This window comes from Homalodisca vitripennis, chromosome 1, assembly GCF_021130785.1.
Source record: "Homalodisca vitripennis isolate AUS2020 chromosome 1, UT_GWSS_2.1, whole genome shotgun sequence".
Classification (NCBI taxonomy): domain Eukaryota; kingdom Metazoa; phylum Arthropoda; class Insecta; order Hemiptera; family Cicadellidae; genus Homalodisca; species Homalodisca vitripennis.
The window spans coordinates 113,772,013-113,795,000 of NC_060207.1; the positions used below are offsets into that span (position 1 = coordinate 113,772,013).

The 22,988-nt window shown below is 32.0% G+C and overlaps 1 protein-coding gene across 2 annotated transcripts in view; it reads right to left on the bottom strand.

Annotated features, from left to right (window-relative positions):
- The window catches only part of LOC124369638 (ABC transporter G family member 23-like), a 56,500-nt gene that overhangs the window by 31,348 nt on the left and 2,164 nt on the right, over nt 1-22,988 (bottom strand). Inside the window, exon 1 of one of the 2 annotated variants that reach the window (XM_046827701.1) lies at nt 1,652-1,761. The exons of the other annotated variant lie outside the window; for it this stretch is intronic. The gene's annotated coding sequence lies outside the window, so the exon portion shown is untranslated. Of the gene's footprint in view, nt 1-1,651; nt 1,762-22,988 lie in introns of those variants that run through there. 2 annotated transcript variants of the gene reach the window in all.

A 22,988-nucleotide genomic window follows, 5' to 3' on the forward strand; every position in this document is an offset into this window, starting at 1 on the left:
ACTGGTCCAGATGTGGCCCCTCCCTCCTCCTCGACCCTCCTGACCTTAATACGAGGGGACTTCTCTCATTTCAGGTTCGAAAATAATAGCTTTTTTGCAAACTTCTCTGGCGTCCATAAAATTCGACATTGAGACCCGGCCTCATCGAAGGCTGGGCACTGGGTATGTTGCCGGTCGAATTCACTTAGTGAAATATTAGCCACTCCACAATCCGTTTGTGGTTTCGGAAAAAAGACGAAATGTTTTTTGATATGTAGATTATGCTTTGAAATCCCAAGCTGTACGTTCAAATAATCCAAATTTGAGTTTTTTTTAGAATTTATTTTGATACATTAACAGAACGCTTAGAACGATGGTTATATAAATTAATGGTTCATGAGGTAATATTAGTATACTTGTATTATTTGTCAAATGTAGCCTCTAACTTGAATTTGTGATAATCTTAAAGTGTACAATCACTATGTGTGTTCTCTATATATATATACACTAATTTTCATATATTGTAAATTAAAATCTTAGAAATGTGTCTACGTCATTCTGTCATAGTGAGTGACGAAAATTATCATTTTTTAATATAACTTTATTATAATCCGATATCCCTATGATAGGTTCCAACCTATTTAAAACTCTAAACTGTTCATGGATTCCATTATTTAATAGGTTTTAAACTAAAGATAATAATAAACTAGCTTATATAAACCGTGATCAATAGTCATGAAAAATACAAATAAACTACAATTCTTTAAATAATGTAATTAAATATGAATATAATGCAGTAAAGTATAGAAACTAGACAATATAAGCTGGTTATTACATTGACATGTAGTACGTGACAGCTTCATCGGAGCAGAAGCAATGATGTTATGGTATCAATTGTATCACAATGATGTTCCATAACAACAATGACGTCCGGTCACGTAACAATTTCCTGTAGTCGCATGAAACTCTCTGCACACAATATTCGTACTATTGCCATCATATGAAAATTATTCCAATTTTGCCTGTATAGAAAATAATGAAGAGTAATAACCCTTTTTTATTTGAGTTCTGGTATAAGATGATCGATAGAGAATAGATTTTAATGGGAGAAGTTTTAAGAACTAACCACGCTTAGCGGAAATTTTTTTAAACTTCTATAATGACAAATTTGATTGTATTTTATATGCAATAATAGGCGGTATAAATCGAATCGTACTGCTTAATATTTGAAAATACATGATAAAGGAGGTAGGGATTCCTCAAAATTCTTATTAATTTCCAATCCATCTAACGTTTTTATCAAACGAAAACAAATCATTTGTCTAGCTATCAAATGGTCAACTAATAATATATGTATTAGCATTTGTATGCTTACTTATACGTTTATTTACTGGAGTTGAAATTGTCTGTTAATTAAAAGCAATTGTTATGAAAAACTGAAACCTAAGGTATTATTTTCACTAGATAAAATGTGATACCTTACCATTCAGTGTAATGGAGGTAAAACTATGAGAAGAGATTGGTTCGTCTTTTTTCCTACTTGTTTCGATCATCTTATATAAACCCATATATGTAAAAGAACCAGAAAGTTAGGAAATGTGTAATTTAATGGCCAAACCTAAACTCTAGATATTGATATAATGAACTGTTAAGAAATTATCACTAATGTTACCTCCTGAGCGATATCCAAAGCCAACCTGTATTGAAACAATGTCGTACTTGTTTTCAATGATAATTCCCCTAGTCTGATAAAAACATAGATAGCCAATAGCAGTAGTCTATAGTGGTTTTATTTACTAAGGGCCATAAAGAACCTATGCAAGCACCAACAAGTGGGACTGTACCTGCAATTACTAATTGATAAGAGTTCCTTATCTTTGCCTATTCCCGCTTACAAAGTACTGCTTATATAGAATTCGATTGTATATGCTACTGATTTAATGTAAATGCGTTGTAAATATGTTGATATTGATTTTCAACCGCGTAAATGAATTAGACCACTCGGTTTTGCACCCACACATTCCATAAAAGTTAAATAACAGATGATAAGTGAATCAGAGTTTATAGCAGAAGTATGTATTGTCCATATAGGACTTTTGGCAAAAATACTAAAATTTACTACATTCTTAGAAGTTTTTATTTACATACAAATATTCTGCAAATGAATACAACCACAATAATAAGTAAATAAATGTTCCTGATTAGCCTAAAGCTGCAATGTAGCCTACAGAGAAGTGTACATCGTATAGACACTGAATTTATGTGTAAACTGTCTAGGAATATGCGTTTATAGCTATTTAAAGAGTAACCTATTCCTTGCACCTTTTTGATTCGTAACTTTCTCAACCAATAAAACTACTGTTTTTGTTACTTTATTATGAAATTACCTTATAGTATTGTTTTTAAACAACGTGTACCGTTTTTCACGGTGTGGTACTGAACATTGTATTGCTGGGGTATTGCATTACTGTTATCATACACGGTTTATCTGACGAACTCAAACTCTTACAATTTCTATTAAACTGCTAAAATGTCAGAAATTACAAATTGACATTAAGTTTTACGTAAATTAATGTTACCGTGACGATTGTGTTTACGTTCGGTTTAAATGTTTAATTTCTGACATGCCTCATTCAGAAGCAGTTCTGGAGACGGAGTTATCTTCCAATTACTTATCTTAAGATATTTTTGGAATTAGTTGAAGTTCTAAGCCAAACTAGTAACTTGCACATTTTTTTGAAAATTCGATCCAGTCACGTTGGAGCCTCTCAGTTAGGGAATGCATATTTATTGGTATTTTTGTTTCATTAAAATAATTAAAGATTAACTAAATCTTCTTATTTAGAAAACAGTATTGCTTCAATACATCAAGATTGCTATAGTTAGTTATGCGTTACGGTACATAACTGCGTGTCCGCATGTACTACATGTACTATCCTTTATTATTTAATATTCTATACACTGTAATGCCTCTTTGGTATTCACTCTATCAATCTTGAAATGAAATAAATAGCTGTTGTTCTCCGCTCAGAGGAAACAATTCCCACAAATGTCAGGAACACAGAAACACTTCCAGTCCCGACTACCAATGCGCACTTGGCAGCATTGTATCAACCTTACTACAGTCGCTAAATATTTCTCTCCTGCACATTCCACTCACTCTTCATCAAAAGTGCTGATTTATCGGAAAAGCTACGAAAATTATTCCGCCTTCTTTCTGTTATTACTAGACCAACTTATAATCGCTGTGTATGACCTCCCTGTAATAGAGGTTATTAATATTGTTTAGTTTAAAACTTGTAAAGCGTGTGCACTTCTATATAAAATATTTTTTATAATTGATATATAGCTATTAAAATGTATATAAATAAAACCTGCCTTATATTAACTGTAAATAATTGTTTTATTTAATACTTTGGCGAAAAGAACATTTAATCGATTAACAGCTGTATTCTGCTACATGTGGTTTCTAGCATTCGTTTTATTTTGTAGTTTTATAAATCCATAACATATTTCTAGCTGAATAGTTGTTGATCAAACTCACTTTGACAAAGGTAAAGTTATAGATTTTTTATAATTGTACTAGATTTTGATCAGCTTACTTATTCCATTGTCCAATAAAACTGAAGGAGTTTTGGGCTATATCCAAGTAATCATTTAAACATTTATCATTTGTTGTATCCAGAAACGTTTTGAAATAGGCTTATTTAGGTTAATGGGTGATTATCCATACCAGAAAAAAAACTTAAAACAATAAATATTTTTTACTTTAAACCCTCCTCACTTTCCTCTATAGACACCATGTAAATATTTCTGAAATTGACCTTTAAACGCCAAATAAGTTTAGTTGTGTGTCAGATCTTTAAACAACTTCAACCAAATGCTTTGTCTTCGAAAAACATATCCCTTCCGGTTCAGTTGGAAGAAATGTAGATTTCACATGAGGATATCAACTTGAAGATGTATTATTAGTTTATGAACATAACCCTGTGGTCAAAAAGTGATGGACGAGACATTGGTAGATAAGGGTGAAGCATATTATTCCGCAAAGGTTCTTTTTTAATTAACTAGCTCATGTCCAATAAAATATTTGGTCGACTTTTGACAATTTTTCCCCAACAGATTTATCCCTCTAGCAAAGGATTATACCATCGGTTAATTTAACCATCCAGGAAACTCAACCTTTGATAAACCAATCCACCTGGTCTACTTACTGTATTCTCATAATTGACTCAACTCCCTCAAGGAAAGAAGCGCTTGTTCTTTTAACCTCCGGTAACATTATCTCCTCTGGGGGTATATTATATATATAAAATAAAACAACCTGACCAACTTACAAAGCTGATAAAAATTACCGTGTTTATTTAAGTGTTCTTCAGGTATTCCAAACACCTTTATGCTTAAATCTGTTGTGGTACTGACTTTCTTAGAGCATAAGAAGTTAAGCCCACTTCCTGGGATACTAGAAACTTGAAATTTAGCAAGTCCGTGTACCCACTAGAAAACACCTAAAATCGAATAGCCTAGAAATAGAATAGCCGCCATCCTAAGACTTTTTATTCATTAGAACTGGCTAACGAAGTAGTCTAAGCTATGAACAAATACTGTCTTCATACTAAGTTTGGTCTGAATATATTAATAAATACGGTAATTATCGTGTTCATTATTATTCGTGCAATAATGATTTCTGGTTAAAACTTTGTAAGCCCACTATCTGGAAGCATGACCTGAGAATTCTTAAACACTTTTTTGTTTGGCACTGCATAATAATCATGTGTAGCCATAATTTTTCCAAACGTTGAATGGCTGCCATCTTGAACCCTTGAGATATAAAAAACCTGAAAAAATAAAAGAATAATAGATTTAAAGAATGTAAATGCTTGGTTATATATTCTGTAAAAGTTTAGTTAACATTTTTCCTCAAATCTGAATTGCCGCCTTGAAACTTTTCATCGGTTAAGACTGACTAACAAAATCTTCCAAGACAAGTGTAGTGGCTTTGTACCAATCTAAGTCTAGATATATTGAAAATACGGTAGTTATCGTGTTCACAAGCTCGCGTTATATCGTTTCACACACACACACACACACACACACACACACACACACACACACACACACACACACACACACACACACACACACACACACATTTTTGATTATAGTGGTTTTGGACTATTGAGGTCATGATCGGAGAAACCCAAAGATCTCTCGAAATTTCGTTACGAGGACGTTTACAATACGCAAATTTATATTAAATCTACTCAATAGACAGAACTATTGCTGGCCGTGGACACCTTGACATCTTAAAACAATTAAATTATTGTTTAATAATTTTTATATGAGAACTATGGACAAGTATTCCAGATTTAAATATAAATAGTCCAAGTAACTCCTTGAACAGCTGTTTACCAAACCGAACGTAATTAAGGTATATTAATTTTTTTTAATAATTAATGTGAAAAAGGAATTTTTTTATAAAAATAATTTTATTTATAATTTCCATACACGCCGAATATGTATAAATAGTTTATTCGACTGGTTTCTGTCTCCGTTTTAATTCTGTGTCTGAGGATCATACTTCCAGAACAATAAATGCTCCTACCCGTATTCATGTCCAACAAAATCTATTTCCAACCCCTTATATCAAATTTCTAGTTACATTGCCATGTAGATAAATTACAAAAATGCTATTTAGAAAATATTTTTCTTTAACGCATTCAGACGTATGATTAAACATTGTCGTGTAAACGTGACGATAATGTTCCTAGTATTCCAAACTGCCCTACCATTCAGCTGACCTTATTTATGGAATTCGCTACTACAGGAGACTTTTCACTAATAGATCTATGATGTCAAAACACATTTTCATTCTGCAGATATTCTTGTACATTACTGCAAGTAGGTCATGAGGAGAAAGTGGTCGTGGTGTTGCATTAGGAAATGGCCTGATGTGTGCTTACTGCACTAAGTGTGGTACAGTAATACCTCTACTCAGAGGAAATGAGGAACCACAAATTGAGGAAGTACTGACTGTTCCACAGAGATTGTACTTGTTATTTATATTCTCATAGAAATCACACACCGTTTCGTTCATTAAAAATAAATATTTTATAAATTCGTTGTTTGCTGGAAAATACAAGAATATTACTCCTTATACTTGACCTTCTTATTTGACATAAAACTGATAATCTTGAATTACATTCAAGGACTAATCAAAATTGGCTAAGATCAAAAAAAGCTTAATGTAAGGCTTATTGAAGCTTAAACTAATAAGAGTAATGTTTGCAATTCTTTGTAACTTTTTGTATAAAGTATGATTCTATTACGACAAAATTGTTTATCATTATCTATTTCATCTTATCAATATTAAAAACGTTTCCGGACTTATTAATCATTATAGATTAAAACATTTCATTTTCCGTTATCATTTGAAATTCAAAATACAAATTAACATTTTCCTTATCATATTTCGGTAGTTTTCACATAAAACGTAATTTAATACGCTCATGCCGATATAATAGGCAAAGGAAACTATATTTTCATCCACTCCCAGATCCCAAAATAACCCCATATTCTTAAAGTTACTACCGGTATTTCTGAGCGATTAAAACTAAACTCAGTACGAAAATAATACATACGGTTTTGATTAGTTAATTAACCAGTCACCATTTTGAAATAAAATATTTCGAAATGGTGACCGATCTCATTTCAGTAAAGGTTTATCCCTATTATTTTATAATTTAGAACTCTCATTCGAAATTGTTTAAAATAATTCGAGGTATTCGAAATACCTTTTATGCTATGGCTACTTATGGCTAATATGGCTACTTATGGCTAATATGGCTACTTATGGCTAATATGGCTACTTATGGCTAATATGGCTACTTATCAGCCGTTCAAACTGTACAGCATAACTGTGTTTTAATCTTTTAAATTACCATGTCTCCTCAAGTGTATTGAAGGTTTCTAGAAAGTAGCAAAACAATATTAGGGTGTAATATCTTTTTAAAGCGAACCATAAAAAAGGACGTTATTACCATTTTTTATGTAATAAAAATCACAATATTACTATTTCAAAACTGTAACATAGATTTAACAATCTGATATGACTGTTAATAATATTGAATTTAGCTCTACGCTTTATAATTGTTAATGAATAAACAAAATAAAAATGCAAATTTCTACATGGGTATGATACTACCCAGAGATTGTTTGGGTAAATACAAATACAAAATACCAATTAGTATTTACAAATACAAATTTTTAAATAAAAAATATGATTACTTTAATTACTTGTGTTTGTTTGTATTTTTTTTTTTTTTTTTTCTTGAAATATCGTCTATACTACTATCTATACTTATTTGAGACATATTCTATTTTTTACTCAGATATTTAATAATAATATATTATAAAGGTGCAAGTAGAATTATTCATACTACCACTGTCATTCTCGACCTAATAAGTGTAGGCGAGGCCCGATTGTGAAGAAAATATGTAAATTGAAGATAAGACAATCAAATACTACCATTGGATCTCGCCTACATTCATGTCGTGAGACATAATGAAATCGACACAGGTCGTGTGTACTGGCAGGCATCATTGAACTTGCTGTAATTGTAGGTCACGCTCTAATGACAGCTGTAGCACTTTAATACAAACTTCTAGGATGTTGAGTGTTCAATGTAAAGAAAGATAGCAAAGCTAATAATTCAATGTCGGACTCCCGAGATAATTGTTTGTCTTGTCTTAAATCGTCGCTTAATATGTTACCCACTCTTACAACAACCATAACATTTTGAGACTAATACAAATATACTAAAACAAATTTTACATGTTGTATCTTTACTCACATTTCCAGAAGCACAGCTATTTACGTCTTTACCTTGTTTATACAGGGTGATTCAAAAACTAAACGGCAATCTCTCGGGAGCTTATTCTATAGCTAAAAACAAGTAAAAAAGTTCATATAACCATATGCCCGGAAACGCTTCGTTAGCGAGTTACGCCTAGCGAAAGATTTCGCCCGGATTTCAGAACCCTTGGTGAAGTCAGGCCGTATAAAAATGGTAAAGGTAGTTACAAAGATACAAATACGATTGTTTTTTATGTTTTTATATCTGACAAATTTATTAAAATTCGTCCCTAGAGCTGTAAATGCAATACTTTCAGAGATATCTTACGTAAAACACAAGAATTGGTGCAAAGAAATAACACATTTTTGTGTTTAACGTAAGATTACTTCCATAAATGTTAAATAAAGGTAATTGTTTTCTTAAACAGATTTGTAGAACATTTAATTCTGAAAAGATTCATGTGAATTACTTAGGAAAAAAATTAATAATAGGTATTGAAATTTAGCTTTATTTAAAAATAAAACAGACGCACAAAAATGCATATTCTTATCTGCATAAAATATTAACTAATGTTTAGGTTGTGAGTAACAGCTGATCATTTATTCAACACTTTTTATCGTCATATTTTCTTTGCAAAGGTTGGCAATATCAGCTGATCAACAATTAAGTTCATGAAGTAATATTTGAATAACCTTTATGGAGGTTTTTGTATTGTGGCGTGTGAAGATTGTATTTTGTGAGATCCTGTGATTATTTGGAAATATTTTATACAAGTGTATAAAATATTTTATTAAATATTTATTTGATTGTATTTTGTGAGATCCTGTGATTATTTGGAAATATTTTATACAAGTGTATAAAATATTTTATTAAATATTTATTTTTAAAATATTTTATTAAATATTTTTATAAAAGTGTATGTAATTATCTTAGTAAATAATGGCAGATAATGTAAATGGTATGTATTCGTTTGAAGAGTATACGGACATGATACTGATTTACGGCAAAGCAAGAATGGTTTAGCTGCAGTTCAGGAATATCGTGATACTTTTCCACATCGAAGAACACCTGATCGCAAAACATTTGAAGCTGTGGAGAGACGACTTAGAGAAACTGGTAGCTTTAAACCGAAGCGAATAGATACTGGTCGTCAACGTAGCGCAAGGAACTATAATAATGAACAAGCAATAATAAATGCTGTAGAATTATCACCAACCACAAGCACCAGACGATTATCACGTCAGTTAAATATTTGCCAGTCAAGCGTATGGCGGACACTTCATGAAGCACAGTTGTACCCATTCCATATAACACGTGTTCAAGACTTATTACCGCAAGATCTTAATAAACGGAAGATGTTCTGCCGCTGGTTAAGAAGAAATTGTTTACGACATCAGTATTTTCTTCGGCGTATTCTCGTTACTGATGAATCCTGTTTTACTAGAAATGGAATTGTAAATTTTCGTAATACCCATACTTGGGCGTACGACAACCCACATGAAACTGCGACGAGGCATTTTCAACATACATTTTCAGTCAATGTATGGCTTGGTGTTCTGGGTGATAATTTGATTGGTCCATTTTTCCTCCCTAATCGACTTAATGGAGTAGCGTACTTCAATTTTTTAAGAACAAACCTGCCTACCCTCTTGGAAGATATTCCTGTTCAAAACAGAATAAATGCATGGTTTATGCACGACGGAGCACCTCCACATTTTTCTAATGATGTGAAAAACTATTTAAATGATACATACGGTAGACAATGGATTGGTCGAAATGGACCAGTAAAATGGCCACCACGTTCTCCTGACCTCACGCCAGCAGACTTTTTCTTATGGGGTTGGATGAAGTCAATTGTTTATTCAAAACGGATTAACACCATAGAGGAGTTACGTAATCGCATTACAGAGGCGGCAGAAACTATCAAGAATGCTCCAAACGTTATGAAACGCGCTAGAAAAGAGTGGATTCGTCGTGCGAAAACGTGCATTGCTAACAACGGAGGACACTTTGAGCAACTATTATAGGTGATTATTACAGTTTTATAAAGGTAAATACATTTTATGTTAATGTTCAGTCTAGAATAAATGATCAGCTGTTACTCACAACCTAAACATTAGTTAATATTTTATGCAGATAAGAATATGCATTTTTGTGCGTCTGTTTTATTTTTAAATAAAGCTAAATTTCAATACCTATTATTAATTTTTTTCCTAAGTAATTCACATGAATCTTTTCAGAATTAAATGTTCTACAAATCTGTTTAAGAAAAAAATTACCTTTATTTAACATTTATGGAAGTAATCTTACGTTAAACACAAAAATGTGTTATTTCTTTGCACCAATTCTTGTGTTTTACGTAAGATATCTCTGAAAGTATTGCATTTACAGCTCTAGGACGAATTTTAATAAACTTGTCAGATATAAAAACATAAAAAACAATCGTATTTGTATCTTTGTAACTACCTTTACCATTTTTATATGGCCTGACTTCACCAAGGGTTCTGAAATCCGGGCGAAATCTTTCGCTAGGCGTAACTCGCTAACGAAGCGTTTCCGGGCATATGGTTATATGAACTTTTTTACTTGTTTTTAGCTATAGAATAAGCTCCCGAGAGATTGCCGTTTAGTTTTGAATCACCCTGCATATGAAATTGTATAGATAGAACGTATGACATTTTGTGTTTGGGATACCCAGTACTGACATAAAGCCTTTTATATTTTAAAGGGGATAACAATTCCTAGTTGATCATTTCATAAACTAAGTCAAAGCATACATTTTTTTAATATTTATGTATAGCTTATGTAATGCAAAACTTATTTATTCAATACTCAGCTATTCTGTACAACAGCATAAGATAGGGACGGATTAACTGGGTCATCTGCAATGCATAATTATTTTAATCGTAAAATACTTTGTTTAGTTGTAATTGCTCATTGCCAACGAGTTCTACTATAAGGCATGATGGTTACCGCAATACATAACTACGTGCTTGGCCCCAATGAAGTTTCATTGAGGAAAAGATGCAGTTAATTGCACGGTTCAGATTAGAGTTATGGAGGTTGAAAACATTTCGCAAAAGGCAGGGTGAGGGTCGTATAATATAGGGGTGTTGAGCAACGTCTGTTTCATTATTTACGGTAATCAAATTGAGTTATTATGTATTATATACTATGGGGATTGTGGTTTTAGTACTAAGATTGTATTTAAATTAGTTATTGAATAATTTAAAATATATTTAATAGTGAAAAAATGAACGTGAGAAAACTGACTTGTGTATCCGACCAGATACCAATACAGGGTGATTCATGAAGTTCTCCCCCCCACTTCTACAGCACATTGTACTTGTAAAAATAATGAAAAAATGTTATATAAACATAGGTCCGAAAACGCTTCGTTAGCGAGTTACAGCTAGCGAAAGATTTCGCCTGAATTCCTGGGTAAAGAGTAAAATAAAGCCATACTGAACTTTTGGAAAGGTTAATTAAGTAAGAAATATCGTGGATTCTTATGTATTTTTACCTGATAAAGCTAATAAAATAGGTTTCAGAACTGTACCTGTAGTAGTTTATGAGGGATTCAGGGTTAAATGCAAAAAATTGGGGCACGAAACAATGTTTTTTTTTTAATGTTTGATGTACAATAACTTTGTTAAATTGGTAATAAATACATAAAATCAACAGACATTAATTGTAGAGAATTTAATTCTGAGAAAATTGATATAATCAAAGTCTAAAATAAAACAGAAATAAGTACCAAAAAATCGATTTTATTCAGTATAAATACATTACTAGCTGTAAAGAAATACCGTACGGTAATTTAGTTAAAATAAAACAAAAACAAAATGTTTGTTCCTTAATGATGAGAGATAAATTGAGAAAACAAGATTAACTGTTTTAAATAAATTTGCTTTTAAATAAAAAATATCATGTTTTATTACGTTGTTCAATGAAGCAAACATTTTCCCATTACTGTTTACTAATCATCGAAATGCAGTTTTTTTGTTTTATTAATTTCTAAGTTGGTAACGCACGAATAACAGCTGATCAACAATGGTATTCTGTACTGTTACGTTAGAACTGTGTATTAGTGGTGTTTTGCAAGCTACAGCAGGAGATCGGGTTCTGTGAATCGTGTTATTAAATGCAATTTTTCTGTGAGTTATAATTCGATTGTTTATTCAGCGAAAAAATGCCTTACTTATTTACATCAGAGGAATACGCTGATATGGTTTTTATTTTGGGTTACTGTAAATGGTAATGCTAGAGCTGCTGTAGAAGAATATGAACTACGTTACCCTAATAGGAGGATTCCAGATACCAAAACAATTTCAGGAACTTTTCGTACTCTTCGGGAAACAGGATCACTACCAAGTACTAGAAACCAATTATGAACGAGCTGTCCAACTTGATGATGATATTGTTATTAATGCTGTTCATCGCAGTCCCAGGTGTAAGTACACGACGTATTTCTAGGGCGGATAGGAGTTTCGCAGTCAACGGTGTGGAGGTCACTTAATCGAAACAAATTTTTATATCCGTTTCATAAACAAAAGGTTCAACATCTACAGCTAGGGGTTGGTTCGCTTCGCTTGGAGTTTTGCAACTTTTTGAATATTAATAATCAACTCTACAAGCGTATTTTGTTTACGGATGAGGCCACAATTCACTCGGGATGGTGTCAATAACTTGCACAATGAACACTCATGGGCAGAAGAAAATCCACATGAGGTAGTGGAACAGAACTTTCAACACCGATTTAGCGTCAATGTCTGGTGTGGCCTTTTGCACAAATCGGCTGATTGGACCTTTCATATTACCTGAAACGCCTAAATGCTGAGTTCTATTTGCATTTCCTTCAAGAAGAGTTGCCGCAGCTATTAGAGAATGTTCCTTTACATCTCAGACAAAATTTGTACTTCCAGCATGACGGGAGCACCTCCCCCACTTTTCACCTGCCGTTTCTGCTTACTTAAATCATCAATTTCCTGGACACTGGATTGGTCGTGGAGGGCCTCACCCTTGGCCACCAAGATCACCAGATCTATCTCCATTGGATTATTGCATCTGGGGATGGATGAAAGACATTGTATACAAGACAAAAGTGAATTCTCGTGATGAATTAATTGCCCGTATTATGGATTCGGCTGTGCAGATACAGGGAAGTCCTGAAAAATTAAGAAACGCAACAAAAGCAATACACAAACGTGCTGCAAAATGTATTGATAATGATGGCCTCATTTTCGAACATCTATTATAAAAAGGTGCGTACGGTTGGCCCCAACCTGATTAATTTTGCTTAAAACTAGTAATGTATTATACTGAATAAAATCGATTTTTTGGTACTTATTTCTGTTTTTAATTTTAGACTTTGATTATATCAATTTTCTCAGAATTAAATTCTCTACAATTAATGTCTGTTGATTTTATGTATTTTATTACCAAATTTAACAAAGTTATTGTACATCAAACATAAAAAAACATTGTTTCGTGCCCCAATTTTTTGCATTTAAAAACCCTGAATCCCTCAAAAACTACTACAGGTACAGTTCTGAAACCTATTTTATTAGCTTTATCAGGTAAAAATACATAAGAATCCACGATATTTCTTACTTAATTAACCTTTCCAAAAGTTCAGTATGGCTTTATTTTACTCTTTACCCAGGAATTCAGGCGAAATCTTTCGCTAGCTGTAACTCGCTAACGAAGCGTTTTCGGACCTATGTTTATATAACATTTTTTCATTATTTTTACAAGTAAAATGTGCTGTAGAAGTGGGGGAGAACTTCATGAATCACCCTGTATATGAATATATGTCCTTTTTTGTAAGAATCTTATATTTAAGTGTGAGAATTGAGTGAGCTAATAAGTTGAAATTTTGTACAAACTACAATTTTTGTGGCTTTACCTCTAAACATAGGGCATTTTAGATATACACCTTTACCACGAAAAGTGTAAAGGAATACCTAACATTTGAATATTTATTAAGTATTAGATTACTAGCTTACTAAACAAATAGCACTTTCTTTCTATGCGTAAAAATAAATATTTTACGTAAAGGCAATACTAAAAGTACAATGAACACTATTCATTTGTGTCATAATCTATTAAAAACGTAAGTTTAAGCAGCAGCATTCAGGAAATAATATCACAATTAAAAAAAAACTCAATCGCATACAAAACTATGACAATTAATCAGGTCTATTCACAGATCGCAATCACAAATTGAGAAGCATCGGAATCATTGAAATTGAAACCATTTGTAAGACTGACAGAACTGCATAATTAAGATACAAATTTAATTTAGATGGAAACTTATCAGACACATGCTAAAATTCCATAATTGTTATACTTTCTGTTAGAGGTAAAGGATAATTATAAATTTAGTATAATTTAAAAAGAAAAGTTTACTTTAAATTAATATGGAAACGTATAAAATGGTAATTAATTAACTTAAGTATATGACAATATTTTGAAGTTAGTCAATCATGTTTCATTTTAGCTCGACGTATGAATTATACTTTAAAACATTTTACTTCAAAAAGTCTTACAAATATTGCACAAATATTGTTTGTATGTATGTTTATTTTTGTTTTAAACTATATGTCTTTAAAATGAAAAGAAAATTTATGAATTTACTTTTCTTTCAGATGTGACTGTGCAACTGTTTCATTGTTTGATATAAATTATATAACTTAGCTGACGAGGGGTGCTCGTTATAAAATCCAATGGTTAATGATCCAAAAATATTTTTAAACACGAATTAAACGTGTCACCTGCCGTTTAACATTGTGAAACTGATACAGTGGTGCCAGAGAATGTATAACAAGATCTATGACCTATTTAGCTACGTCAAGCTGCGTTTCACACAAAAAAGGAATAATACAGCTGTAGAAGTGAGCACGAGCTTAATACAAAATATACTTCCCATGGCTGAGTCTTTAAAGTGTGTTTGGTAATAATGGTTAACAGGTACAGCATCCCCTCTTCGTTTAAAGTTGTTTCTACAACTATTCCATTCTTGTACAATAATGACACTTCTTTGAATTTACGAATCATTCAAGACTCTTACATGGTAAAACACTGAATAATCTTGAGGTTAGCTCGGCTTTCCCTCTCTTAGTTTTTAGATAGGAAGGTTTCAATAATTAAAACAATCTAGCCTATAATTGACGCTTCAGTTGGTCGTTTAATGTCTGACGCTGAGCTCTTTTACCTTGAGAAGAATGTTAAAAAAATAGTAAAAATAGTAAAAAAGAGAAAAGTATTAGCTGAAGCTATTAGTAGAAAGAGTAGCTGTTCAACAATAATTATCGCTACCTCTCGTATCGAAGGTGTGTATTCATTGACTTTAAACGGTATTACATTTGTTCATAGTTACATACAATACAGGTCCATTCTCCTTTTTAGCTTTATTCTATCCGTCTTCGTGGATCCTTGGCCTGTGCAAGGACGTTATCATAATAGAATAACAAGTAGAGTCTACACAGTACAAGGTCAACGGTACAGATAAAGATTCTACAGTCACAAACAGCATATCGACCCGCGGCGCTATCTCTAACCCAAACCCAAAGTCCGACGTTTTAGACCGCGGGCCATCGGCTCTCCTAACGGTCTTAAACATATTCAAGCTACAGTGTGACAATTCGTCATTAAAACAGTATATTATTGTAGTTGTAAGAAATGTATTAATGTACTCTATCTTATTGATAAACATTTTTTATTAATAGTTTCAAACTTATAGTTATTAAAAATATCAAAATTGATGATAGAAGAAACAATGTTCAGTGAAATCAAACTAGCTAAAACAGACAGCACGTGTAGCAATAGAGTTACCTCATTTATTACGTTATATTTTTAAGAAAATATATGTTACTGTTCTTTTGCAAGGAGAATTACGTACAACTTACGTCCATTTCAAAAACAAAGTAGGAAGAGACAACTTTTAAGGGACATAAAAGGTAACTCGTAAAAGCAAACCTTTTACTATACAGGCATCATTTGTTATGGTTGTATAACGAATAAATGAGAAATTTATTTTTATTATTGAAAGGAATGTAGATACTAAAGCTGAAATGAAGTCTCTAAACTCTTTTCAGTATTATTTTATTGTGTTTATTGTACTTACGTTCTTATTAGTAAATCACCCACATTACTATTATACTAATTTTAAAATTGAAACACTATTTATTACTACAGCTATTTATTTTAGAGGCATTACTTTCAAATTATTTGGCAAAATAAATTTACCTATAGCAATTCTCAATAACTAGTTTTTTTATATATATAAACAATTGTTTTTAATCATAGTTCTAGAGTTTGAATAAAAATTGTCACGAACAAAATACATAGGTTTTGTGAAAACAAAAATGTTTTCAACGTCGGCTTGATAATAAGGACGAGCTTCTCATATAAAAGCTTCTTAAAATATCTGTATAAAACTGTACTTCCAACAATATCCATGATATAAATTTCATCGTAGTAGATATTTTATGTAACAAAATATAAGGTACTCAAGTATAACTTTGTCATGGTACAGTATACACACGACCTTGTGTGACAACAAACATGGAACTGAGAGAGTGTGTTGTTTGCGTAAGTAATAGCAGGATAACAACGTACCTCAGTGAACTCCAATGTTTGATGTATGGTTTATTATTGAACATTGTGCAACGCTCCATGCTGCGTTTTTCTATATCCGTTCATAGCCACAGTGTGTTTAGTAACCACTTAGGAGGAAATGTTTCGTTGAAAACCTTATATACTGTTCTTAGTCAATACAATCAGTAATTATTATCACTTCAATAAATCTGCTTTGCAAGTAAATATTGTCAAATGATTTGGGTCACGTGACCAGTTTTGATAAATTAGCACTTTAGTTGATGGTAACGTATTTCGCCTTTTAGAATCAGCATTAACTGCACATCAACAATTAAGTGAGATGTACAATTTTTTATCAGCTCTGAAGTTTTAGTTGGATACAACGGATTATCGAAGAGCCCGTCAGGACGTAACAGTCACTGATATTACAGACTGTAAGTTTAACCAAAACTATTGTACCTTTGCTGACTTTTGATCCTTTGACCTCAAGTTAAAAACCTTTTCTAAGATTTAGGTTAGCATATTTACTAAGTATCAAGTTTCTTGTACATTTCAAACAAGAGTTATCGCAGAGATGGATAGGCAGACAATGGCAGATTTATGAAGGGTCTTTTGGTTCGTTAATATTATAGTTTAACGCTCGGCGATGGAACCCCGTCCAAATCAATGTTATCCATCGTTATCATTAATACCGTCTAGAGAAGTTATCATAGTAGTTGCTGAGCGATTATCACTATCGTCGATAGCGTCTAATTTTGAAGTAGCTTATAAAGAAGAAATATTTGTAGTCACTGAACCACTACCATTAGCGTTGAGAACGTCTGACTTTGTTAAGGCGTATTCGAAGTTGCTGAGCGTTTATCACTGTATCCTTCGACGTGTTTGGCCCTGCAGCAGAACTAATAGTACTAAAATGTTTGGTATATCTATTGTCCAAGAGTATATGGGACAAAGAGGCATGTTCAGTCAACGTTAAGAGTTTAGATGAAAATTATAAGAATTAAAGGTTGTGAAATTCTAAATTGGAGAACGCTAGTAATTTACTCAAGGATTACGATAGACTAAAACAGTGCCTGTAGTCAGTGTCACTCAGACCTTCACTAGAGGTAAAGGTCCTTGCTGACTGCGGCCAACCCAATGTTGGGTAAACACGCTTCACTTAGCACATAGCGCACACACTCGCACGAGCAAACCATAGTGTTCGGAGGTCAGATCGTGAAACATGATTATTTTTACACCGCCCATGTCGAGTTGAATAAAAATTGTAGTGTGCGTGAGTAAAATGACTGAAACATCATTCACAAATAACCTTCGAAGTGCAGCAGTGAATGTCTATTTCTCACGTCACTTTATTTATTGTCACCTATATATACTAAGTCACATCCATACGACACTAGTTTTACTCTCAGGAATAAAAGTCCTGATTATAATTTAGACACATTGAAACAAATCTGTTACAATCAATAGAATACATGATACATGGAAGATTGCTTGTACCATAACAGTAAACAATTAATTACAATATTTGTATTAAAAATAACACAAAATAACGTTACTTTCTTTTGAAGTATAGTTTGTGAAACGATGAATTCCGTTTAAGCTCTGAATAATTTATTTGCCCAAAGATTTTTAGTAATTCAAATAAAATTACATTTTTTTTTAATGTGTGTACTATTGCTTAGAGTAACTCTTAGTTTTTTCTGTACGAACTAAAAACTAAGGTTCAATTTGATCAAAGTAATAATATTTTTCTGTAAGGCAAAACAAGATTTTACAGATTTATACAACTTTTTAGTACAAACTACACTTTTTTAAGAAAATATTAGAAAAAATAAAGCTTATAAGCTATTATTAGTAGAGAATCATGTTTTTGGCCGTAACAAGTATTATGAAAAGATTAAGGGTTGTTTTGGAAAGAATTTTTCCTCAAAATAGCCGCTGCCTATTATAACTGTATATTAAATCATACAACCCTACCATAGCATGAGTTTATCTATAAAAATAAAAGAAATTTCATGACGTATATTTTTGGGAGGGATGTAACTTTACATATAGAAAATCGAGTATAACGGTATATTTATGGTGGGTAATTACCAAAACACTGGTCAGGAATAAAGACAAGCGGAAAGCTGTGCAATGTTTCGAGCTGTGCGATTCTCCAAATTCAACAATAAATTTATAAAACTTCTCATTGTGTACTATTTAGTTAAATGTAGGGCTCCAGCTTTGGGAGCCATGTTTTGGATAAAATTTAAAAATACAAACATTTTCATTTTTACCGCACAAATTTGGATACAGCCTATAAGTTTGTAATCTGTAGAAACTAAACAAGGTTTAGAATATGATCAAAAATTGAAATAGTGTTTGGTTTCTTCTAATATTCTTTTATTATTTCACATCCTTTTAATTCCCATTGTTATGAAATGTCTGAGCTTTGAATATAACGAAGTGTAAATGCGGTAAGTAGAATGAGAAGTATGAACTTGTGAGAACCAATTACTACATGTAGCTGGCGAGAAAGTCCTGGGAATCTAAGAGACCTTTCAGTAGAGTACATCATGTGTAGAGAGATGATTATATAACTTCAGATAATCTGCAGCCATCACCACACCAGCAAGGCTTTATGAGAGGTTATTCAACTGCCACAAACTTGTCACGTAGTGGCTGGTCCTGTGGTTGGGAGAACAAGTAAGGACACTTCTAAGGTATTATCTACCTAAGTTTTTGTACAAGCTTCCTCTTAATGGTTTTTTTTTTTTTTTTTTTTTTTTTTTTTTTTTTTTTTTTTTTTTTTTTTTTTTTTTTTTGACAAACCTTTCACTTCTTGTTATTTCTGCGTAACCTTCCTATATGAAATTCCATATTTTAAGGACATTTGAAGAATTTAGAAAGTGCAACGTGAATGTATATTTTGAAGTAGTATTTCTCAATCAAACTCTAGAGCTATACACCATTGTGTGTAGTAATAAAACATTAATTCTGCTATGTTAATGTTAACAAACTACGAACTCTTTTAAAGTCAAAAAACTCGTGGTGGTTGAGTTTATTTAGAAAATTTTGAATTCTTTATTTTCTTTTACGGGAATGAAGAAATTTGAATATAATGAAAGTGAGTTTTCATGCCTGATTATGTCCTTTAGGTAGATTTCATACTGACTTCTCTGATCACGTAAGAAGAGTTACTTGGTTTGGCATACACATTTAATTATTCAGATTTTGTATTTGTATCTCAAGAAATCAGTTTAGTTCTTGTTTCTGTATGACGAAAAAATCATCCCTTCTCCTTAAATTAAATAAATAAATAATTACTTAACCTTTAGATGTATTGTCCGCAAAGCAATATAAAAGCTACTCTGATTCAGTATTATTTTTTATTGTTATTTCGATTGAATTTTATCAAATAAAATCAAATGTAATGACTGAAAGACTTCTATGGAGTGTATGAAGAACGGCACTGTCAGCAGTATTAAATTACCAAATAGCCATATCTGGAATTATAGCGTCATCTGACATTGTCAGTAGTTGCCTGATGAGGCAATATCAGATGTTGAGTAATGGGCCATGCTTCAGTAACTAGCAGCTTGAGTGGTTTTATGCGTTTTGGACCATCGGTGTCAAGGGCCTGGAGATGTAGCTCGGCTTGTACCTAGTGCCCAGGTTTACTTTCTCCCACGCCGTCAGCGACCTTCAAGGTCGGAACCCAACTGCCCTCACGCACGACGCGACAGTCCATCCATTGGTCCGGTGAGAAACTAAACCTCTGTTCTTCCTGGATGGTAGAGAAATTCAATTCGAAAATAGACATATTTCAATCTCACGCAGCATTACCTTAATATTATTTTGTTGTAGCTAAGAACAAACATAAATACGAGGAATGTTCAAAGGCAGTAAAGGAAATCTTTACCGATTCTTAAAAAATTAAATAGTTTAACTGTGACAAGCGTACTTAACTATCTCTAAAACTTGAATAGAAATATTATTTAATAAATATTGTAATTTTTAAGGAGAGGACGATTCCTTTTTCAGCCTTTTACGCGTTATTACGTGTCACTGGCCTTTACGAAAATCTTATCAAACACAATAATGGAGAGAGCTGGTACAGTACTGATAAAAACTGCAACAGACAGGATATGAACCTGCGTTATCTCTAACTCAGACTCAAAGTCTACCGCCAGACCCCTCGATCCGGCTATCACGTTTTTCAATGAGTAAACGTTGTTGAACTTTTTTATCGTTCTTGCCAATTATCCACAAGATAACGAAAGAAAATTAAATTAAATAGGTAGATGAATGAAGCTTAAAAGTAAATAATGCAGTTTAAACTACTAAAAAATAATTTTCATTTCATTTTGAACAATTTATGTTTATATTTTTACTTGAATATAGGTATCAATGAATAGTCTACGGTATTTCTTAGTCTTAAAACTCAAATCCCACTCATCATTTCACCTGTGAAAGAATCTGAGAGAATTCTTTTATGTTGTCAGTTCAAGCCTAGGGTGCATGTGCTAAACTACTTTACTACTCCTCTTCTATCCAGTTCCTATTTCTCTCTACTGTATCTTCTTTCTTTCCCATTCACACTCACCTCCTAACCGTAAGTTGGGAGATCATCAGTCGTTTTTTACTTTTAATTGTATTCCAGTTACGCTGTATTACTTTTATTTTACGGTACTGCCTCTGTTTCTCATTCAGTTTTACATCAACTACAATAAAAACATTTACAGCCACTATGCGTGAGAAGGTTCTCTCACTGTGAAGTGACAAGGTCAACGGTGAAAACAGTGATAATGCATATGTCTACAAGCCGTACTTGAGCTGTTGGAAGTGGGGTAGGCCATGGTCTCTTGAGAAATCCTTGCAGGAATTATTTTGTTATAAACCTTCCGCCATATCAAGAAGTTATACATTTGATACTTACAATATTAAAATTACTATTTAAAGAGCAATAATAACTGATAAGTGGTATATATGCAATTATTTGTTAAATAGTTAATTTTGTTATTTCCTCGTGGCTTAAAAAAATATTAAACCCTGCTTAGATTCTATGGCAAGTATGCATGTGATACAGATTTGTAAAATGCAATTCAGTGATTTTTATAAAACATTGGAATAGAGACCGCTAACAATGTAATTGTTTGATGGTATAATTTTGATGATTTTTGTGGTATGATATAAACAAGTCGTATGACAATTATTATGTTGATAAATATTCTTTGATTGTAATAGTTTATTTTGGTTACATTAAATGATTGAAAATGGATTTTCCAATACATAAACATCTAACTTGCAAGATCTACTAAACGTAGTAGAAAGAATTTTATATAACTATTATTTATCGTAAAAAATAAGTTAACAAATATTTGTAGCTTTTTCCTGAATGGATAAAACGTTTAATTTTGTGTTGTTGTTTTTTATACTTAGTACATTTCTTAAACTAGTTTACTATTTTGACACGTAGTTTCTTTAACACAACTGCACATTTTACTAGAATGAGGGATCTGTAATGATAATATCAGTAATGATGATTAAAAAAGTAAGTTTGATTTATACTTTGACCATTTGGCTTGCTAATAAATTAACACCAATAGGGACAGTAGGTACAACATATATACTACAGTAATACTTAATAAAAAAAACTATTATTTATAGTTTTATTCTAAATTTAATTCAAATTTGAAGTGCTGTTATGACGAAGAACCTAAGTTTGATTCTCTTTATGTAATTTTACAGACTGAATCCGACCGCGTCTTAGAAAGTAGCGGTAATTAACAGCCTAATTGTTAATGACAGCCGGACGCTCGCGGCAGGATCCTGTTTCAATCTCAGATTTAGTGTGGCTTCGGCCAAGACCGACCCAACATGTTTCCGGAAATTACGCAAACGCCATTTTCGTATTTTTTTAATTTTAATCAAAAATATGAAATTCATGATCATAGCTTAAAATGTATATAATTGTATAATAGTTCCATGGGATGCTAATTACCCATTTACTTGTAATAATGCGGTATGTATTTTTTAATTAATAGTAAAAATGTATTAAGGTATAAAATTTTATTTTATTAATACCAGATTTGAAAACTATAACTTTCAGTGTATTAAAGCAATATTAGTTAAAATTCTAAATTAAAAATAATTTTCAAAGCCCAGTAATCTCATGTTCTTTCATGATACATGAATTCATTTATTTTAATAAATGTAATGAATTAAATTAACTTCTGATTCAACCAACCCTACATTAAAGATTTATGTTTAAATTTGTATTGCCTGTTAAATTCCTTTACATTTCTATGCTGTGGTTTTGTGTAGGTCAAATTTCATATTTTATATAGCCTAGTGCCTACTTTTAGTAACCTTAAGTAAACTTTATACTCTAGCAAGCTTTAAAGTTTTCGTAATTTACTAATGTATAGCTGAAAACTAAAAATACCCAATCAAAACTCTGCAGTATTACAATGTTGTTTATTTTTCTTCAAATATCCAACTTTTTATGGGATTACAATCTTTGTATAGGATAATACTTTATTAATGGTATCTAGTAAAAAAAAACTA